This window comes from Drosophila busckii, chromosome 2R, assembly GCF_011750605.1.
Source record: "Drosophila busckii strain San Diego stock center, stock number 13000-0081.31 chromosome 2R, ASM1175060v1, whole genome shotgun sequence".
Classification (NCBI taxonomy): domain Eukaryota; kingdom Metazoa; phylum Arthropoda; class Insecta; order Diptera; family Drosophilidae; genus Drosophila; species Drosophila busckii.
Window position 1 is genome coordinate 20,118,150 of NC_046605.1, and position 19,049 is coordinate 20,137,198.

The 19,049-nt window shown below is 40.0% G+C and overlaps 2 long non-coding RNA genes across 2 annotated transcripts; one reads left to right on the forward strand and one right to left on the reverse strand.

The window, feature by feature from the left end:
- Positions 1-4,426: 4,426 nt before the first annotated feature.
- LOC108595536 lies at positions 4,427-5,951 on the reverse strand. Its single transcript, XR_004458789.1, has 3 exons — positions 5,086-5,951; positions 4,636-5,025; positions 4,427-4,577 (listed from the first exon to the last, which is right to left on the reverse strand). It is a non-coding gene; the product is annotated as an uncharacterized LOC108595536 (long non-coding RNA).
- Positions 5,952-14,645: 8,694 nt separating this feature from the next.
- On the forward strand, positions 14,646-17,565 carry LOC117135099. The gene is made up of 3 exons (XR_004458991.1): positions 14,646-15,857; positions 15,921-16,589; positions 16,738-17,565. It is a non-coding gene; the product is annotated as an uncharacterized LOC117135099 (long non-coding RNA).
- The last annotated feature ends 1,484 nt before the right edge of the window (positions 17,566-19,049 follow it).

Here is a 19,049-nt window from a genome sequence, read left to right on the forward strand (position 1 = left end):
GTTAAATCGCTGAGTCGAACCATCGCTCCAATCTTTGAAAATGTTTGAGAACAAGTTCTCTCTGCTCAATAGTGGTACGTGGTCCCATCGCGCGTAGTACACTAAATGTGCAAGATGTACACTTATATTTGCCGCCAAAGTGTTTTTGACGGACTACGAAAATAATGACTAAACTTTAGTCACTAAAGCATAGAAAAAGCTACTACCGTTGCATCGCAAGATAACGGATCTTTTCTCAGCTGCAAAGCATGTGGTTGAAATAAGCTGTGACATTGTTGTTTTTGGTTGTTTTTTTTAGTATTTAGCTATTATAAAATATTGAAAAATATTTAAAAAATTAATGAACCAAAATTTTAATAAGTTAAAACATCAGATTAACACCTTGCGCTTAAATTATTTTAATATCTGATTTAGTTTCGATTTTATTGATGTCTAAACTTTTTATACGGTGCTGGTTGAAATAAGCTGTGATCCACTGTATATAACAGTGAATATAAAAAAAAAATACACATACATATGTAATGTGACATGTTCAAACTTTATCTGCCTCTTGTTAGCAGCCACCAACACCGACCTACAGAAAATTAATAAAAATACTAACATAGAAAGCACATAAAATTTTATAAATACTCAATAAATTTTCTATAAATTATATAGTTTCACCACGCACAATGTTGATTACGATAAATCGCGATATTTCACAACATATCGATATTGAAAAATCACGGATATTCGATGTGTCAATATTGGCATCGATATTTCAACACATCTACAGCGTTGCCATTTTAGCCTTTAGCCCGCTATAGCGGGACAAATTATAAACTAGCGGCTAGCGGGAAATACAGCCTTTTTCAAAGCTTCATGGTTTACTATGCCCAATGGTCAATTGCCTTCATAATTGAATGAAATTTGCGCTGACCTTTTTTTTTGTTACTTTTACTATTCGTCATTTCGTAATTTCATGAATTTCAACTTCAAATCTCAACTGTGCGACGTTTTTTTTTTTTATACACTGACATTTTTGTAAAAAATGGAAAAAGGGTATTATGTGCTCAAATGTATGTAACAGGAGAAGGAGGCGTGACAGACCCCATAAAGTATATATATTCTTAATCAGCTCGACGACTGAGGCGATAAGCCATGTCCGTCTGTATGAGTGCGTGTTGCTCAGCAACTATAAGAGCTAGAGCAACCAAATTTGGTATGTAGGTGCTTCCTATATCCAGGACACTACGCTTTTATTATTTATTTCTTTATTTCTCCCCCTCCCCCGCAAATCGAAAAACAGATATATAAGGCAGTACAGAAATCTGGAATAAATTACAATTGCCTAGTTATGTTTTCGACCGATTTCAAACGATCGGATAAATAACTACTTAATTATTAATATTTCAATTTTAATATAGACAGCGGGGTGCACGTGCTTGACGCGCCATTCAAACGTCGCTGCCGACGCAGCGGTGGCGTCGTGCTGACGCTACAGTGAAAACGAGCTGTGACGCGTTAGCTGTTTTATGTGTATGTGTTTACAGGACTTTTGAAGCAAATTTAGAATCTAGCTTATTCTAGCTTATTTTTCTCCTCAATTTAGCTTATGTTGTTTCTTAAATTCTGACAACACTGCACCTCTAATGAGCGACCTAATTCACAGCAGAACTCACAATACGTGACAGTCTACAACAGAAAATAAAATTAGTTTCTTATGTTCAAATAATCAATCGTGTTAATTAATCGCAAACATATATTTTAGTCTAACTAAAATGCCTGTTAAAATTCAAGTCTCTAGCATAACATTTGTATATATAACCAACAAATCAAGTATGATTTTTCTCATGATCAGATGAAGATTTGAAGGCGTGGTTAAAAAAAAAATAAAAGTAATAAAGTTCATACCAAATTTCAAGTCCCTAGAATTCTTTGTACACTTTGTGCCAAAAAAAAACGACTTTGGTAATTGTTATAATAAGTGATTGTATTAATTTATAAGCCATGAGTGGTTACCACACTCAATCTCAAGAGCATTTTCTTATTCAAAGTCTTAATTGCTCTTGCAACGTTGCAAGGATTTTTAAAATACTGGAGCGCAAATTAGCTTTTTGCCGACATACAAAATCTCTGCGTGTCCCGGTGCTAGGTTACGATTGGCCGAGCAGAGGCGGGATCAAGATTTTTTCTGGAACGTTAGGCGCAGGCGGTTAGTCAATCGGAAACTCAAGGGAGATTCGTTGTTTTTACTACATTTTTTCGAAGGATTAAAGAAATGTAAGTAGATTTAAGTTGGTGTTATAGCTTGTCACACGTCCGGTCTGCACAATGCCTGAGGAAAAAGAGAGCGCCAGTAGAGCCTGGACGATATATCGATGTATCAGAGAATTTTCAATCATCGATGTTGTATTTTCAACATCGATGTTGACTCCGATTTCATCGATGCTTAATTTGAAAACATCGATGCTTTGATATGCTTTCTTACCTTCTCTATAAACTCTATAAAAGCAACTTGGCGACATTCTGTTCTTCTCCATGTCAATCTTAATTTTTAATTTTTTATTGCGTACAGGAGCGCTTTTTAATGCTGTGGTGGTGTAGGAGGCGAAAGTAATCGCAGTTATGGACAAATATCTTCTGGGTAAGATATTTATATGAAGCAACCAACCAAAAAAAAAGATCATAACCTGAAAGCCAGAAAATTTTTTTTGGCGCGCAAACACCGTACATATATGTATGTATGTACGTTCTATGTACAGTGGATAACATTAATATTCGGTTTTTTATTTTTTCAACTTCAAACGCGATATCATATCTATCTATATACATATGTATGTTGTTATATATATACATAAGTGTTCCTGTGAAAGGGCTGTGAAATAAAAAATGTTATAATTTCGAAAATTTGTTTAAATTTGTACATTAAAAGTGAATCCCATGAAAACCACGAATCCTTGTTTCACTTTAAAGAGGTTAATAATGAATACACCACCAATCCAATTTGAAGCAGTTACCCTTGAGCAGCCGTCGCAAGCCAAGTATCTGGGCATCACGCTGGACAAGCGCCTTACTTTTCGACCGCACTTAAAAGCCACTGCGATAAAATGCAAGCATAGAATGATCCAGCTACGTTGGCTCATTAATAGAAGGAGCAACATGACAATGCGGTGTAAGAGAGCCATATATGTGCACTGTATCATGCCGATATGGCTGTATGGAGTGCAGATTTGGGGGATCGCAACCAAATCCAACTATAAGCGCATACAGGTGTTGCAGTACCGTGTCCTGCGACAAATTACCGACTGTCCCTGGTATGTGCGCTGCTCTACACTCCACAGGGATATGAACCTGCACACAGTAGAGGAGCAGATTGGACGACATACAAATCGATACACGGACAGATTGATAAGGCACTCCAGCTTGCTTGCAAGAAGACTTTTACCTGCTAGACCCCTAAGAATACTTCGTAGGAAAGGGTTTACTAAAACTATTGGTCGACGATGAGGATATCGTGCTAGGCTAAATTCAGTATAGGGCATCACTATGCTGTTAGGTTAAAAAATTCAGTATGTATGTATGTGATGTTATAGTATATGATGTTGAAGTACTGCTTCTTCACTTAATAATATAATATATATATATTAAAAAAAAAAAAAACAAATAAAAATTAAAATTTCGATGTATCAATGTTAACCTTCCATAATCGCAATGTATCGTTGATCTTAATTTCAAACATCGGGAACATCGATGGTGGCCAACATCGAATTTTAAATCATCGATGTTTGGTAATTCCGATGTTTTCCAAGCTCTAAGCGCCCGGGACGGGAAACGCCCAGGGCTAGAGGCTAAAAGCGCTCAGGGACGAAGGAGAACCAGGGCTAGATCCTCCGGTCGTACGATCGATAACAGAGCTTTCTGTGGCGGTAGGCTGATCGCACCGAAAGCTCAGCTTATAGGCTCAGCTGATCCGTGGCTGTCCAGCTGATTTTTTGTTTAGGTTTTGCCAAATATTTTATTTTTTCAATATAGCCGATGACGTTCTGCTATTTTTATCAGAGCTCGCAAATAACAGTTGACCGTTTCTTGCAGTCACCAAATAACAGTTCTTTGCGAATCACTTGTGGAAAAAGTCAGACACGAACCGTTCACGAGTGTCTCTTGAACGAACGGTCTGCAGTGCTGCCAGAATCTCCGAAGCCAAAATTGCGAGATTTGGAAAAAAAAATTGCTAAAAATTATGTGCAAATTGCTAAAAAAAAAAATGCTAAATCATTAAAATTTTCATTTTCAACAAATATATGTATGTATTTAAGAAAAAAAATCTAAATTAAATAGGAACATGAATTCTGTAACTGTATCTGTAAATCATACTTATTTAAAAAACAACAAAATAAAATAAAAATACTTAAATTAAAAAAGGAACATGATTTCATATGTTGAACAAATATATTACTTAAAGAATACTTATAATGCTGTCCAATTCATCAGCTTCACTTAAGTCAGCGTACTTCTCATTGCCAGTAATTTGTGTTAAGTACTCATAAGGTAGAGCATAATTATGGCAACATTTTCCGTGTCTTTGTAGTCCATACCTGTTAACATATTTAAAGTTCAATATGTTCAATTATAATTATAAAAATTAATAACAACCTTATATACAATATCGCATTTAATGTTTTTAGGTTCATGGCGTTGCGTAATTTGCTCTTGACGATATTCATCTGAGAGAATATACGCTCAACTTCAGCATTTGACCATGGCAGTGAAAGAATTTTTAGGGCAAATTCCCCTAAGCCACTAAATGGGTTGTTGTTGCCAGCGTCTTTGTACTTCACGACTTCCGCCTAAAATTTAATGGTGTCCTCCACAAACTCCCACTTTATAAAATTGATTTTATCAATTTGAATTTTTAAGGCGTCAATGTTTTGACATTCAAAATATTCCAAAACATTGACAATGTCCTTACTATGAGATGGTCTTAGCATATTTTGAACCGAAAATAAATTGACCTTTGCCATTATATTAATATTTTCCGGCAATCTAAAATAAAATAAACAAAAAATTGTTATATATGTACCAGAATCAAAATTACAATATTACCTTTCGCGGTGTTGGATTATTAATTCTTTTACGAACTCCATGCAATTTTTTCTAATTTCAATATCGTGCGATTGAAATTGAGCCTCCTTAACTTTATTTTCAAAAGCTTAGCCAAAAAATAAATTTGGCACTGCTGCGTTTTCCAAATTATCTTTTAAAATATTTATATTACAATCAGGTGGAATTATTTTTGATCTTAGTGCATTAATGGCAACTATAACATCCGAAAGTAATTGGGTGGGGTTTCCACTCTGGCTTTGAACATTTTTGTTCAGGACTTGCATTTCCTTTAATATGGGCCTTAAAAATACCAAATAAAGATAATTTATCTCATCTTTATATAGCCCGTTGAGAATATGTGCCTTGTGACACCTTTCCGAAGTTGCTGCCAATTCAAAATGGAGCTGCAACTCTGTCTATTGATCCACAATCCGGGAAACTGCACTTTCAATCGACAACCATCTTGTGTCAGATACTCTCGGTATTTTTAAAGGATTCTTACTTAATAAATATAAAAAAACCAATTAGCTTAAGCTTAGAAAATCTTAGCACATAAACATATAACTTTTACAAACCAACAACAACTGCAAGCTACCTAATATCTATACATTCTTTATACATTAGTAATGGACAATCACATTTTGGATTATTTGTTGTGAATACATATGTTTGTATGTCTACCTGCTCATCATTTATTCATTGGTATATTTTTCGATATTGCAATTGTCGACTGGAACTTTTGGAAAACCATGAGTAAGTCTCATGCACAAGAAATTCTAGGCTGTCGGGTAACACTTTTGTACATGATTTTGTTACAGCCAGTTGAATAGAATGGCATACACATTTCATTAGTTTCAAAGAAGGAACTGACACACACTCTTTTTTGAGCCAGTCATGACGCTAGCGTTGTCGGTACCAATTCCAACCAAATTAGCAATATTTAATTTATTTTTTATTAGCAATTTTTTAACGCCATCTGTAATGGAATTAGCATCTCCAGACTCGATTTGCTCGAGGCCTAAAAATGTCGACACTAGCTCCCCTTTAGTTTTACTAAAGTAGCTAATAGCAACTCCTAAAATTTTAAGAACATTTACAATTACAATCTAGACTTAGACAAAAAACTTACCAAGAATTTTTGTCACACTTATGTCAGTGGACTCATCCAACAAAAGGCTAAAAGCTGCGTTGCCGATGTCAGCACGTAGGTCGTCCTTGAAATGGACTGCCAGTACATTTTTTATAATGTAGGTGCACTTCGTTCTGCCCAATTTAATATTCGCAGCAGCATTGCAAGCTGAAAACTTCTCCACACACAACTTTGACAAATGATCACTTATCGCAATCGCCGTGTGTTTGGCGATGTGTAGGCATAGTGCCGCTTCCTGCTCCTCCGTTTTTGTGGACTTTCGAACGAAAGGCAACTTATTTTTTTGGGTAAATGCGCCCATCGCAGTAATGTGTTTTTTGGAAGCAGCGTGGTGGCGGATATCAAAAAGCTTTGCGCCTATTGCGGACTTGCAATACGCTCTTGTTGAATCACTGCAATCCTTGCGAATCCATTGCTTGAACTCCTCATCTTGGAGCCAGGCATCTCGAAAATTTTGCTTATAAACTTTTGGCATTTTAACTCAACAGCAAAAACACAGCAATAGAGAGGGCAAAAACTTTCAAATTGTTCATATAATCGAACCACTGAGTTAAATACAAGTTCTGATATCTTCGTGAACCATTATTAATCGGAATTTTTGCAATAAATTGCAAAAGAAAAAAAATGGTAAAGAAAAATACAAAATTTCTAGATTTATAATAAAATTGCTAAAATTGCTAAAGAAAAATTAAAAATTGCTAGATTTGTGGCTAATAGCATTTAAAAAAAAAAGTTGCCAGAAATAGCAACTAAATTGCTAAACTGGCAGCACTGACGGTCTGTGCTCAACCGAAAACCATTTCGTGCTTCCTTTTTGCTCTGCTCATTCGCTGACCACTTTGCAACGAGCGACGAAAATAAAATTCTTTTGCGTTGGTATGGGTGTATATGCGAATGAACAGTCTGCTTGTAAACCACACGTGCTTTTGTGTTTTCGGTGCGTTTGGACTGTTCTAATTCTTGTGTCAAGATGGGTCGCGATTACAACAAAAAAGTGAACTATTTTTTAAATTTAATGCCGAAGATAATAAGTCTAAGTGCAATGCTTGCGTTGTGAAGTTATCAGGCTCTCACATTGCAAATTTAAAACGACATTTGTAAAGAACCTTTTTGGCTCGACTGTTGTGCAGGGCAGCTCAGTCGGGTAATGTGGGCTCGGTACGACAAATTTGTTGTCGCTTGCTTTAAATAAATAACACCTTGTTTGTATTTTTTAGATATTTATTATTGCCTTCACGGCTACGTATTCAAATGATATAATTTACAATAATTGCTGACTTATCTATGACTTATTTTATTTATTATTATTTATTGGCGTTGGCGGCTTGACAGGATTTATAAGATTATTGACTAACTGGGATTACGCCTTATAAATAAGGTTTACTCGCTGGTTAGTCGCACTCTCTAACTCTCTGTTGGGCTTTGGGCAAGATGCTGTAGGATTGCGTAGGATTGTTGTTTAGCTAAGATTACACCTTGGACGAAGGCTTACTCTTCACTATTTAATCTCTACTACTCCTTGAACAGGATTACACCGCTTGTGACACAATTAGGTTTACTCGTTAGTAATCAGGATTACACCAGGTTTGAAAACACCAGGATTACTCTTGATTCTACGATTGACACCAAATCGTTTGCGGATTGCACCCTGACTTGATTTACTTGACCTGAGTCTAGTTGCGGACAGTCCCATGAATCGACTGACCCAGCTTCTACTCGCGCTCGCCCTTTTATACCGGCTTAACGGTACTTCCTTGATCCTCTGTTCTAGATTTGTTGTTGTCCTGTTTGACTGGTTACGGCTGTACATTTGTTTGACAACAACAATGCGTGTGACTGCGGTCAGCGCCTAGCAACAACGGTAAATGTTGCTGGCTGGCTGTTCCGTAATAACAACGCAATTGGTTGTTGTTTTTAGCTGCAATGATACAGTTGACTATTTTCTCAACTGTACTCCTGTATTGTGGGAGCCTTTATTTGGCTCCTCACACTCTCCCCTTTCTTCGGGAAGAAAGACAAATTCAAATTTGTCTTGTCCGCGCCAAATTTCAAATTTTGCGCCCTTTGGTGATCGTTGGGTGACCATATCTCCTTCCATGGGGCTGCCACCTCCTGTATTGGATTGCCATCTCTGTTTTGTTGAAACTTGGCGATCCCTGGAGTCGTCGTTCCGAACCTGGTTCGGCGTTGCCATCTAGTTTATTTTTATATTCCAGCGTGTTTACTTATTTTCTCTCGGCAACAACAATGTTTTTTTTTTTTTTCTTTTTTTTTCCAATTGGTGCTTGTTGTTGCCATCGTTGTTGCTCGGTGCTGAGGAGTCCTCCTTGGACTCCTGGATTTTTTTCCTTGGCTGTAAATGATGGAAGAGCCCCTGTGTCCCCCCTTGTTCTGGTACGTTTATTTTTAAAAACAATGCAGTGTTATAAGTGTTTTTTTTTCTTTATTTTATTATGCCAACCGGCGTACAGTCACGCCATGGGCGTTAGATCGGAATTCTGGTACCTGGTTGCGCCCACCGTCACGATCGTGGCCGTCCTCTTGGCCCAGCGCTCACCTTGCTTCTCGATCCTTGCCCGTATTTCGTCTGACCACTCGTCCTCCTTCAGCTGGCCGGGCGTCGGGGCCGACAACTGTCGCTGCAGTACGGGGCGTGGTGGCCTTGCCGGATTTGGGCAGGAAGTCTGCCGCACAAACACTGGCCTGGCAGCTGTCGCGGCCATCGTTGCGGCCACCGCGGGATTTGCAGCTGTCGCGGCCATCGTTGCGGCCACCGCGGGATTTGCAGCCACCGCGGGATTTGCTGCTGTCGCCGTTGTTGCAGCCATCGCGGGATTCGCAGCCACCGCGGGATTTGCTGCTGTCGCTGTTGTTGCAGCCATCGCGGGATTTACAGTGGCGGCTGCTGCTTCTGCGTGAGCCAGGGCTATTTGTTCTGTAACCCAGACTGCAGTGGCCTCTAATTTGCTGCTTAGCTGATGGTACTTGGCCTCTTTTTTCCTTTCTTTCTCTTCTTTGGCCGCCGCCTTCCTTTTTTTCTCGTTTTCTTCTTTGGCCGCCTTCTTCCGCAGTTTCGCCTCTTCCCTCAGGATTTCGGGCACCCTCTTCATGCGCTCCAGGCACGCCTTCTGTGCCTTTTTCCATCCCTCTTGCTTGTTTGGCGCGCCACAGAGGCCCTCTTTTGTCCTTCTGGCCGATCCTTTCCTCCTCGGCCGTAGCCCGTGTCTTGGGCCTCGGCATCTTTTTCCCTGCTTGTGGCCGTGCCTGTGATCGCGTCTTGGCGCTGCTCCGCTTGTTGGTGGTTCCAGGAGCCGGATTTGCTGGTGGCAACATCAACGTTGTTGCCAGCAGCACTGCCATATCCGGGAACTCAGCCCTGTCCTGCATTGTCCGCCGTTTATGCTCTTGTTGTGCCTCTTCCTCCTTGACGCGTTGTCTGTCCTTTGCTGCCGCGATGACGCACAGCCAATCCCTGTCGGTTTGCGCCACGATGGCAGGAGTTTCCGTCCGACGACGCGCTTTGCTTCCACCATGACTCCGTGGTGAACATTCGTTCACGTCGGATTTAGGCTTAGGCCGCGCTGCCGCCGAACTTGGCTCCTGCTTCGCTTTACACCGTTTCGTCGTGGTTGCTGGGGTGTCCACCCCGCGACGCGCTTCGCTTCCGCCACTGCTCTTCGCTGAGTTGGTGAGGCCATGATGTCCAAGATACTGCTTGATGAGCTCATTGTCGCGTTCTTTAAAATTTTCAAATGACCTTTATACCTGTGGGATCACGCGTTTCTTCCGTTAATTCGCTTATGTGCATCCCTTCAACGGTCCTTATGTGGTCATTGTACGATGTTAGCTTTCACTCAAACTCTCTTTTAAATGAGAGTTAGCTTGCGTTTTCTGTCTTTCATATGTTTGTGTGTGTGTGTTTGTTTGTTCATAGGTTTGCGTTCTCGCCTATTTTTGCCTGTATGTGTTTTAGCTTTAGCTTGTTTTGCATGTATTGGTTTTAATTGTGCGTTGATTTAGCTTTTGCTTGCTATATTTTGAATGTGTTGGTTTTAGTTGTGAGTTTTTTTTCGTTTTGCTTGCTATGTTTTATATGTATTGGTTTTAGTTGTGCGTTTGTTTTAGCTTTTGCTTGCTGTATTTTGAATGTATTGGTTTTAGTATTTAGTTTTTGCTTGCTATGTTTTGTATGTATTGGTTTTAGTTGTGCGTTTGTTTTAGCTTTTGCTTGCTGTATTTTGAATGTATTGGTTTTAGTATTTAGTTTTTGCTTGCTATGTTTTGTATGTACTATGTTTTATATGTATTGGTTTTAGTTGTGTTTTCTTTTGGTTTCATGTCGGATATATGTGCAGTGCGTAGCTTTCTGTTTTGATCTCGCACTTTACATTTAACTGGGGACTTGAAACTAATTATTTCGTAAGGCCCTCCATACCTTGGAGCCAGTTTAGCCGCGAATCCATCTGCTGCCTTTGATAAGTGGTGCACCTTAACCCATACCTCATCTCCAATATTTGGCTTTCATGGCCGTCTCCGCAGATTATAGTATCTGGCTTGGTCTGTTGCTGCTTTCTCCAAGCTACGCCTCACCACTTCGAAGACCTCTTGCATCTTGGACTGCTCGTCTTGTCGTATAGCGTGTTAGGCAACCTTGGCTCTCTGCCTTGTATGATGAATGCAGGGCTATACCCGGTACTTGCCGAGATGCTTGTGTTTATGGCCAGAGTTATCTCTGGCAGGGCCTCATCACAGCTCCGCTGGTCATGTGCGGCGAATTGCGCTATCATCGTCTTCGCCGTCCGGTTGGCTCGTTCAGTTGGGTTTTCTTGTGGAATGTAGGGCGCCGTACTTTGGTGTTTGATTCCCATTTCTTCCAGAAACTTCCCAAACGCCTTGCTTGTAAATTGTGTTCCGTTGTCCGTTATGATTGTTCTTGGCGTTCCAAATCTGGCTAGGATTCTTTCCCTAATGGCTTTCTGTAGGGTTGCGGTTGTTACTGTTCTCAGCGGTATTAACTCAGTCCACTTCGAGAACCTGTCGATGAGTACTAGTAACATGTTGTTTCCATGTTTGGATCTTGGTAGTGGGCCCACAAAGTCAGCGCACACTGTGTCCCATGGTTCTTCTGCGATTTGGGTTAGCATTTTTCCTGCTCCTGCTTGTTGGCTGGGCTTGTATTGCTGGCACTGCGCACATTTTTGAACATATGCTCTCACATCCCTGTAGAACCCTGGCCAATAATATTTGCCTGCTATCCTTGCAATGGTCCGTCTGGTTCCTGTGTGCCCTGCTGTGGCTGTGTCGTGGTTTTCGTGCAGAACTTTGTGTCTCAAGTGTTTTGGTACACATAGTTTCCAGGATTCCACGGCCTCGTCTCCGGCTCTATGGGGTATATGCCTGTATAGCTGGCCATCCTTTGTTGTATAGTCATTGTATTTACTCGGCTCTTTCTCTATTTTTGCTAACATCTGGCTGATCCACTTGCAGTCGCTTCTCTCTGTGTCGGTTTCTTTGGCTAAGTTGCCACCACGTTTAATTTGCCCTTTCGATATTGTATTTCGAAGTCAAATTGTTGTAGGTCGAGTGCCCATCTGGCGACTCGTCCTGCTGGGCTTTCAATTGAGTTTAGCCATTCCAATGCCATGTGATCTTTAATTATTTTAAATCTGTACCCTTCCAGGTATTGGCGTAGCTTCCTTATGGCCCATACTATGGCCAGGCACTCCTCTGTTGCTGAGTAATTTTTCTCTGCTCCGTTCAATGTCCGGCTGGCGTACGCGATCACTTGCTCTCCTTCATTTGTAGCTTGCGTTAGGATTGCCCCTAGTCCGTAGTTGCTGGCATCTGTTTGCAGTACGAACTGTTTCCCAAAGTCTGGGCAGGCAAGGACTGGTGCATGTGTTACCTTATTCTTCAAGGCTTCAAATGCTTCTTGTTTTTGTGTACACCATGTCCATTTCGAGCCTTTTTTTTAGTAACTCGTTCAACGGGCTTGCTGTGGCCGCAAAATCTGGTACGAAACGCCTGTACCATGACGCTACTGTCCAGGTTTTGTCTCAGCTCCTTTGCGTTCGTTGGTGGCTTTAGTTCTGCTATAGCAGCCACTTTATCTGGGTCAGTTTTTATGCCCTTATCTGTGACCATGATTGACCGGCTATTGAGTTGGCGAAAGTCTACGCACAGCCTCCATTTGCCTGTCTTTTTCTTTACCATCACTATGGCAGCGCTGTGTGGGCTGCTTGATGGCTCTATGCAGCCTTTTGTAAGTAGTTCGTCCACTTGCTTATTGATCTCGGCTTGCATCTTTGGGTTTTTTGGAAAGTAGCGTTGTTTTATTGGCTGGTCATCCTTCATTGTGATTTTGTGTTTTGCCAGTGTTGTGGTGCCTTTGAGAGTATCAAATAGCGGTAGTTCGGCTTCCAGGAATTTTTTTATTTTCTCATGTTCAGTATCCTGTGTCACTACTACTGATATTCTTTCCTCTAGCCAGCCGTTGTTCCTTGATTTCGATGGTATTTGTATTTTTAAGCCTGCGCACTCCAGTGTTGTGCCTATTTTCTGCAGGAAGTCCCATCCAAGTACTAGCTCGTCGATCACGCCATGTAAGATTAATAATTCTATTGCCGTTTCTTGGTTGCCAAGGCGCATGTTTACTTGAATTAATTCATTTATCATGACCGACCTGCCGTCTGCCAGTTTTACTTGTTTTCTCGTTGTTGTGTTGCCTCCTGGTGTTATTTGACTTGCTAGTGTTTTGCTTATGAAGCTGCTTGTGGCTCCCGTGTCTATAGTGGCTATGTAGTATTTGCCGTTTATCCAGACCGTTGCTGTTAGCCGTGTTTCCTCGTCTTGCAGTTTCCCAAGTAGTGTTGAGGTTGGCTTGTGCTCGGCTCCCGCTCCCTCATCCGGCGGTTTGCCTGTTGCCGTTTCCCTGTTGGCAGCATTCATATGTTCTTACTCCGATTTTTCCACACACCCAGCAGAACAGTGTGCTTGTGTTGTGGCATTCTCTGGCAAAGTGGCCTTGATTGCCGCACCTGCGGCATGCCGTGGTTGGATTTTCTATATAGCGGCCTCTCGGTGCTGGCTTTGGTGCTGTTTGTTGTGTGTATTGCCGGTATGGTTGCTGTTGCTCTCGAGTTTCTGCCATAGCAAACCGTGGCCGTTGTTGTTGCCTAAACGGCTGCCTGTTATCATGTACATTTGTTGTCATGTTCCCGCGTATTTGGCGTGCTTGTTGTCTTAGTGCTTCCCGATCTCTATCCAGTTCTTCGAACTCGTCTGCTAATCGCATTAGGTCTCTCAGATCTTGGCAATGGTATGGCCTTGCATACGCTCTTAGGTCTGGTAGGCTATTTTCATATATCTGTTTAAGTTCCTCTTCTTCTGTATATCGTAGTGGTCTCATGAGTGTCTGGAAGTCCACCATGTATGTCTTGAATGGCTCTCCTAGCCTTTGTTTCTTCCATTTGACTTCTTCTCTTAGCTTTTGGAAATAATCTCTTGGCAGGAAAAATTCTTGGAAACTCTCCAGAAATGCTGTCCATGTCGACCAGTGTTTGTTGTTAGCGATGTACCACTTGAGGGCCATGCCTTTCAGTAGTTCTGGCATCGCTCTCGGGACCATGTTTAACTCTAGCCCGTACGTGTCTGCCGACCATTCTACCTGCTCCAAAAATTCTAGTGGCTTTGTCGTGCCATCGAACTTGAATCCCCAGTCCCGCACCTGTTTGGCCACTTTTGGGTACTCTTGCATTACCAGTCGTTCGTCTCCGTAAGCCCTTGCCGGGATGTTGGGGGTTGATGTTGCTACGTATCTTGGCTCTGCAGTTGGTACTTTGCTTGTACATGGTTTGTCGTAGAATGCTGATCTCGTATTCTCTTCTGGGTGGCTTGTTACGCCTATTATTGTGTTTGTGCCCAGATTTGCTATGTTTTCATCCTCCGTATCTGTCTCGGCTGGTCTGAATTGCTCTCTAGCGGGTGACGGGCGTCCGTGCAGGTTTGCCAGCTCTGTCAGCCTGGTGCCGTGCGGCGCTTTGTTTTCTTGGGTGTCCACCCATTCTCCAAATTCTCTGCGCATCACGTCTACCGTGCCTGTTAGCGCGAGACCGAACTCTGCTCCATATCGTAGCAGCTCTTCCTTTCTCAGGTTGTAGATCCATCTACGTACCATTTTGTTATTTTATTTCACTTATCGCAAGACTTATGCCGCGCACCTCAGTATTTACAATACTTTTGCCTCGACTGCTTGTAGGCAGCTCAGTCGGGTAATGTGGGCTCGGTACGACAAATTTGTTGTCGCTTGCTTTAAATAAATAACACCTTGTTTGTATTTTTATATATTTATTATTGCCTACGTATTCAAATATTATTTTACAATAATTGCTGACTTATCTATGACCTATTTTATTTATTATTATTTATTGGCGTTGGCGGCTTGACAGGATTTATAAGATTATTGACTAACTGGGATTACGCCTTATAAATAAGGTTTACTCGCTGGTTAGTCGCACTCTCTAACTCTCTGTTGGGCTTTGGGCAAGATGCTGTAGGATTGCGTAGGATTGTTGCTTAGCTAAGATTACACCTTGGACGAAGGCTTGCTCCTCACTATTTATATACTCTACTACTCCTTGAACAGGATTACACCGCTTGTGACACAATTAGGTTTACTCGTTAGTAATCAGGATTACACCAGGTTTGAAAACACCAGGATTACTCTTGATTCTACGATTGACACCAAATCGTTTGCGGATTGCACCCTGACTTGATTTACTTGACCTGAGTCTAGTTGCGGACAGTCCCATGAATCGACTGACCCAGCTTCTACTCGCGCTCGCCCTTTTATACCGGCTTAACGGTACTTCCTTGATCCTCTGTTCCAGATTTGTTGTTGTCCTGTTTGACTGGTTACGGCTGTACATTTGTTTGACAACAACAATGCGTGTGACTGCGGTCAGCGCCTAGCAACAACGGTAAATGTTGCTGGCTGGCTGTTCCGTAATAACAACGCAATTGGTTGTTGTTTTTAGCTGCAATGATACAGTTGACTATTTTCTCAACTGTACTCCTGTATTGTGGGAGCCTTTATTTGGCTCCTCACACATTTAATTGCAAAACATGCTGAATTATATAATGAATTCGACGGTGACGACGACAAAGTACAACAAAATATGAAAAAAAGAAAAATGTCATATGAAACGAGTGAAGCATCAATCGTCTCTTCGATTATAAGGATTGTGACCGCCGATGGAAAGCCTTTTATATTTCTTGATAGCGAAGGGTTTCGGGAGATATTAAACCCAATTTATAACGCGCTTTCGATGAATTCCATAACTTCTCGAAATGTTATGGAATATGTGACTGTCAAAGAGCAGACCATTAAAGAAAATATTAAAGCGCATGTAAAGGGAAATATTGAAAATAGATGTTGCCACTAGAATGAACAAGGCTATTTTGGGCGTAAATTTACAAATGATACAGTCTAGTATGTCTAAAACTGATATATCAAGACTTTAGGCATGATACACCTTTGTCATTCGCACACTGAAATGTACATAAAGGAAAAAATTATGGAGATCATAAATGACTATGGAATCACCCTCGATCAAGTCTTCAGGTAACATCTTAATTGCAAAATATGTTTAAATGACTTACTGAAAACCTAAAACTATAACCACAGTATTACGGATAACGGAAAAAACATGATTAAAGCCATAGAAATTTTTAATGATAGTTCGGAGACTCTTTTTGACGATACACACGATGGCATTAACGGGGAAGAAGTGATGGAAAAACTCGATTCAATACAGCTGGCGAATATTCACCTTGTAAGGTGTGCTGCGCACTCGCTTCAACTGTGCGTATTCGACGTCAACAAACTAGATGAGATCAGCGAAAAAGTTTCATCATGTCGAAAAATTTGTAAATTATTGTTACGAGATGGAACTCTATGTATTTAATGATACTAAAATTGTTAGATTTAAAAGAGTTCCTTGATGTACACCCTAGCATTAGTATTGATGCGGACTGGGATTGGATGGAGATGTATATTGATGCATTCAAGGACACATACGAAGCGACCTTAAAATTGCAGAATGAAAAATTAGTATAAAGCGAATTCTTTATAAAATGGATGGAGCTTAAGCTAAAGTGCGAGAACAGCCTAAATTATATAAAAAAAATTCTACAACAAATCAAAATTCGAGAATGTAAGTTACTTCAAAATGATGCAATGTTAGCTGTAATCTACATTGATCCACGCGTTAATTGCATCTTGAATGGCCAGCAAAAATACTTAGCAAAGCTAAATCTAAAAAAAATAGCATACCGTTTATTGGAGCTAAAGAAAGTAAGGCTACGTGTCTTTGAAATTTAGGTCCTGTTTTATTGTTGTTAATTGCTATTAAATGTTTTAACAAAGTATATTGTCCATGTCGAAAAACTCACACTTGTACTAACATTGCAAAAAATATGTTCTAATTTAGTTTTTATTTAAGGTGCATTACCCAACTCAAAATGCGTCATCATTCGAGGTTGATGTCCAGGACCAGAAGAAGGAGCTCACATCCGACGGGGATAAATGTGCTGACAAAGAAGAGTCTCTGTTGTCCGCCTATTTGGATGACGTACAGACAATATCCGAAATGAAAGAAGACCCTGCATCTAAAAAACTGGTCCAAATCTATGCTGACATAGAAAATTTCGACCTTATGCATGGACGTTTGCCATTACAGACATAAAGCTGCAGTCGCCCCATCTGTGTGCGCTCGCACACGTAGTACTGGCTACACCGGCGACTCAGGTGACTGTTGAGAGGGCATTTTCAGCGCTTCACTGCTCTTTAAGGCCGCGCGCACACTGGGCGCTGAAAGCGGAGCTGATAGCGGAGCTTATAAGCGAGCTGATAAGATCTGAGCTTTTCAGCGAGCTGAAATTTTTAAGCTGCGCACACAGAAAGCTTATTTTTAGCTAATGCTGATGCTCATTTTAATATCAGTCACTCATAGATTTTCACGCAATATGGTTTCAACGCGGCTGCGTCAGTTTTTTCTAACTGAAAATAATAGAATAAATCGTAAAATAAAGAAAGAGAAGAGATAAGTATGGGTGCATGCAATATACAAAGAACGAGAAGTATTGGGCGAATTTCACCACTTGTATTTTCAGTTACGCGAATTCCCAATTAAATTTTACGAATATTCGCGAATGCAAGTAGAAACATTTGATTACATTTTAAGTGGAGTTCAAGAAAAAATTCAGAAGCTTGATACGAATTTTAGGAAGCCAATTTCACCCACAGAAAGGCTTTTTGTTACAATAAGGTATGCATCATCAAAATAAAAATCCATTTTTATTTGTTCTATAAGTATTATGTATTTTTTGCATATTGTATATTGTGTATGTATATTGTGTTATGAATATTTTGTACATGTGTAGTGTTCTATTCTAAATTATTCTATACATATTCTAAATTATTCTATACTTATTCTAACTTATTTTTTAACTCCTCCTCCTTTGTCATTTCAATAACTTGGTTTAATATATTAGCTCTTAATTGTAATTTTTTAAGTTGCTGAAATTGTTTTATAGTTGGTAATAAACTTTTAAAAAACTGTAAGTCTTCGTCTTCGTTATTTTCTCGTTCGATGTCTGCCTCCAAAAGTTTAAGTTTTTTTCGTTCTATGTCCAAGTATTCGTCATCGTCGTTTGTCTTACGTTTTGTCACCTGTTGTTTTTTTTGTTGTTGACTCGTCGTTGGATTATTGTTGTCAATAGTGTCCAATGTTATGCTTGTCCTACTTGTGTCGTCGAATATAGTTATGTCGTCAAAAATGTATTCAATGTTACTGTCCCCTGTCATGGCTGAATTGCCTTTTAAAAAACTCATTAAATTAAAATATTTAAATTTTGAGACGTGTGCCTCTGCTGCAGCTCCTGATGCAGGTTGCGGGACCTTCCGTAGCGCCTTTCTATATACGTCCTTTAAATATTTAAATTTTTTTTTACAATCAGCTTCTGAAATTAAAGAAATGATATATTACAGATATCTATCAACTGGGATGGCAATTAGAGCATTGTCATTCAGTTTTCGAATTGCAGAAAGCACTCTTCGGAAAATCATACCTGAAGTGTGTCAAGCGATTTGGGATACTTTTCAAAGCAAACACTTGGCAGCACCGAACACCACCGGCTTTTTGAATAGAGCTAATGACTTTTGAAAAAAGTGGCTTTCCGAATTGTATTGGAGCAATTGATGGAAAACACGTTCGAATCAAATGCCCCAAGAATTCCGGATCTGATTACTTTAATTATAAAAAATTTTTTTCTTTAGTTTTGCAAGGTGTTGCCGATGCAAAATGCAAATTTATTTTTATTGAAGTTGGGTTTAAAGGAAGTCAAAGCGATGGCGGTATTTTCGCTGCTTCGAAATTTCAAAGAGCTCTTACAAACAACATGCTAAATATTCCTAATCCAAGGAATCTGCCATTTGCAGATATTCAAACACCACATGTTTTTGTTGGTGACGAAGCCTACCCGTTGATGAAATATTTAATGAGGCCATTTCCTAGAAGATCATTAAATGAGAAAAAGGAAATTTTTAACGAGAGGCTCTCATCTGCTAGGCGTTGCGTCGAATGTGCTTTTGGCATATTGACAGAAAAATGGCGTTTGCTCAAAAGAGAAATTGATGTTGTGCCGCATACAGCAATCTTATTAATTAAAACAATGTGTCTGCTGCACAATACAATTATTGACCAAGAAAACATAACAGATTATATTTACTCTTTTGACAACGCTGAAGAACAAT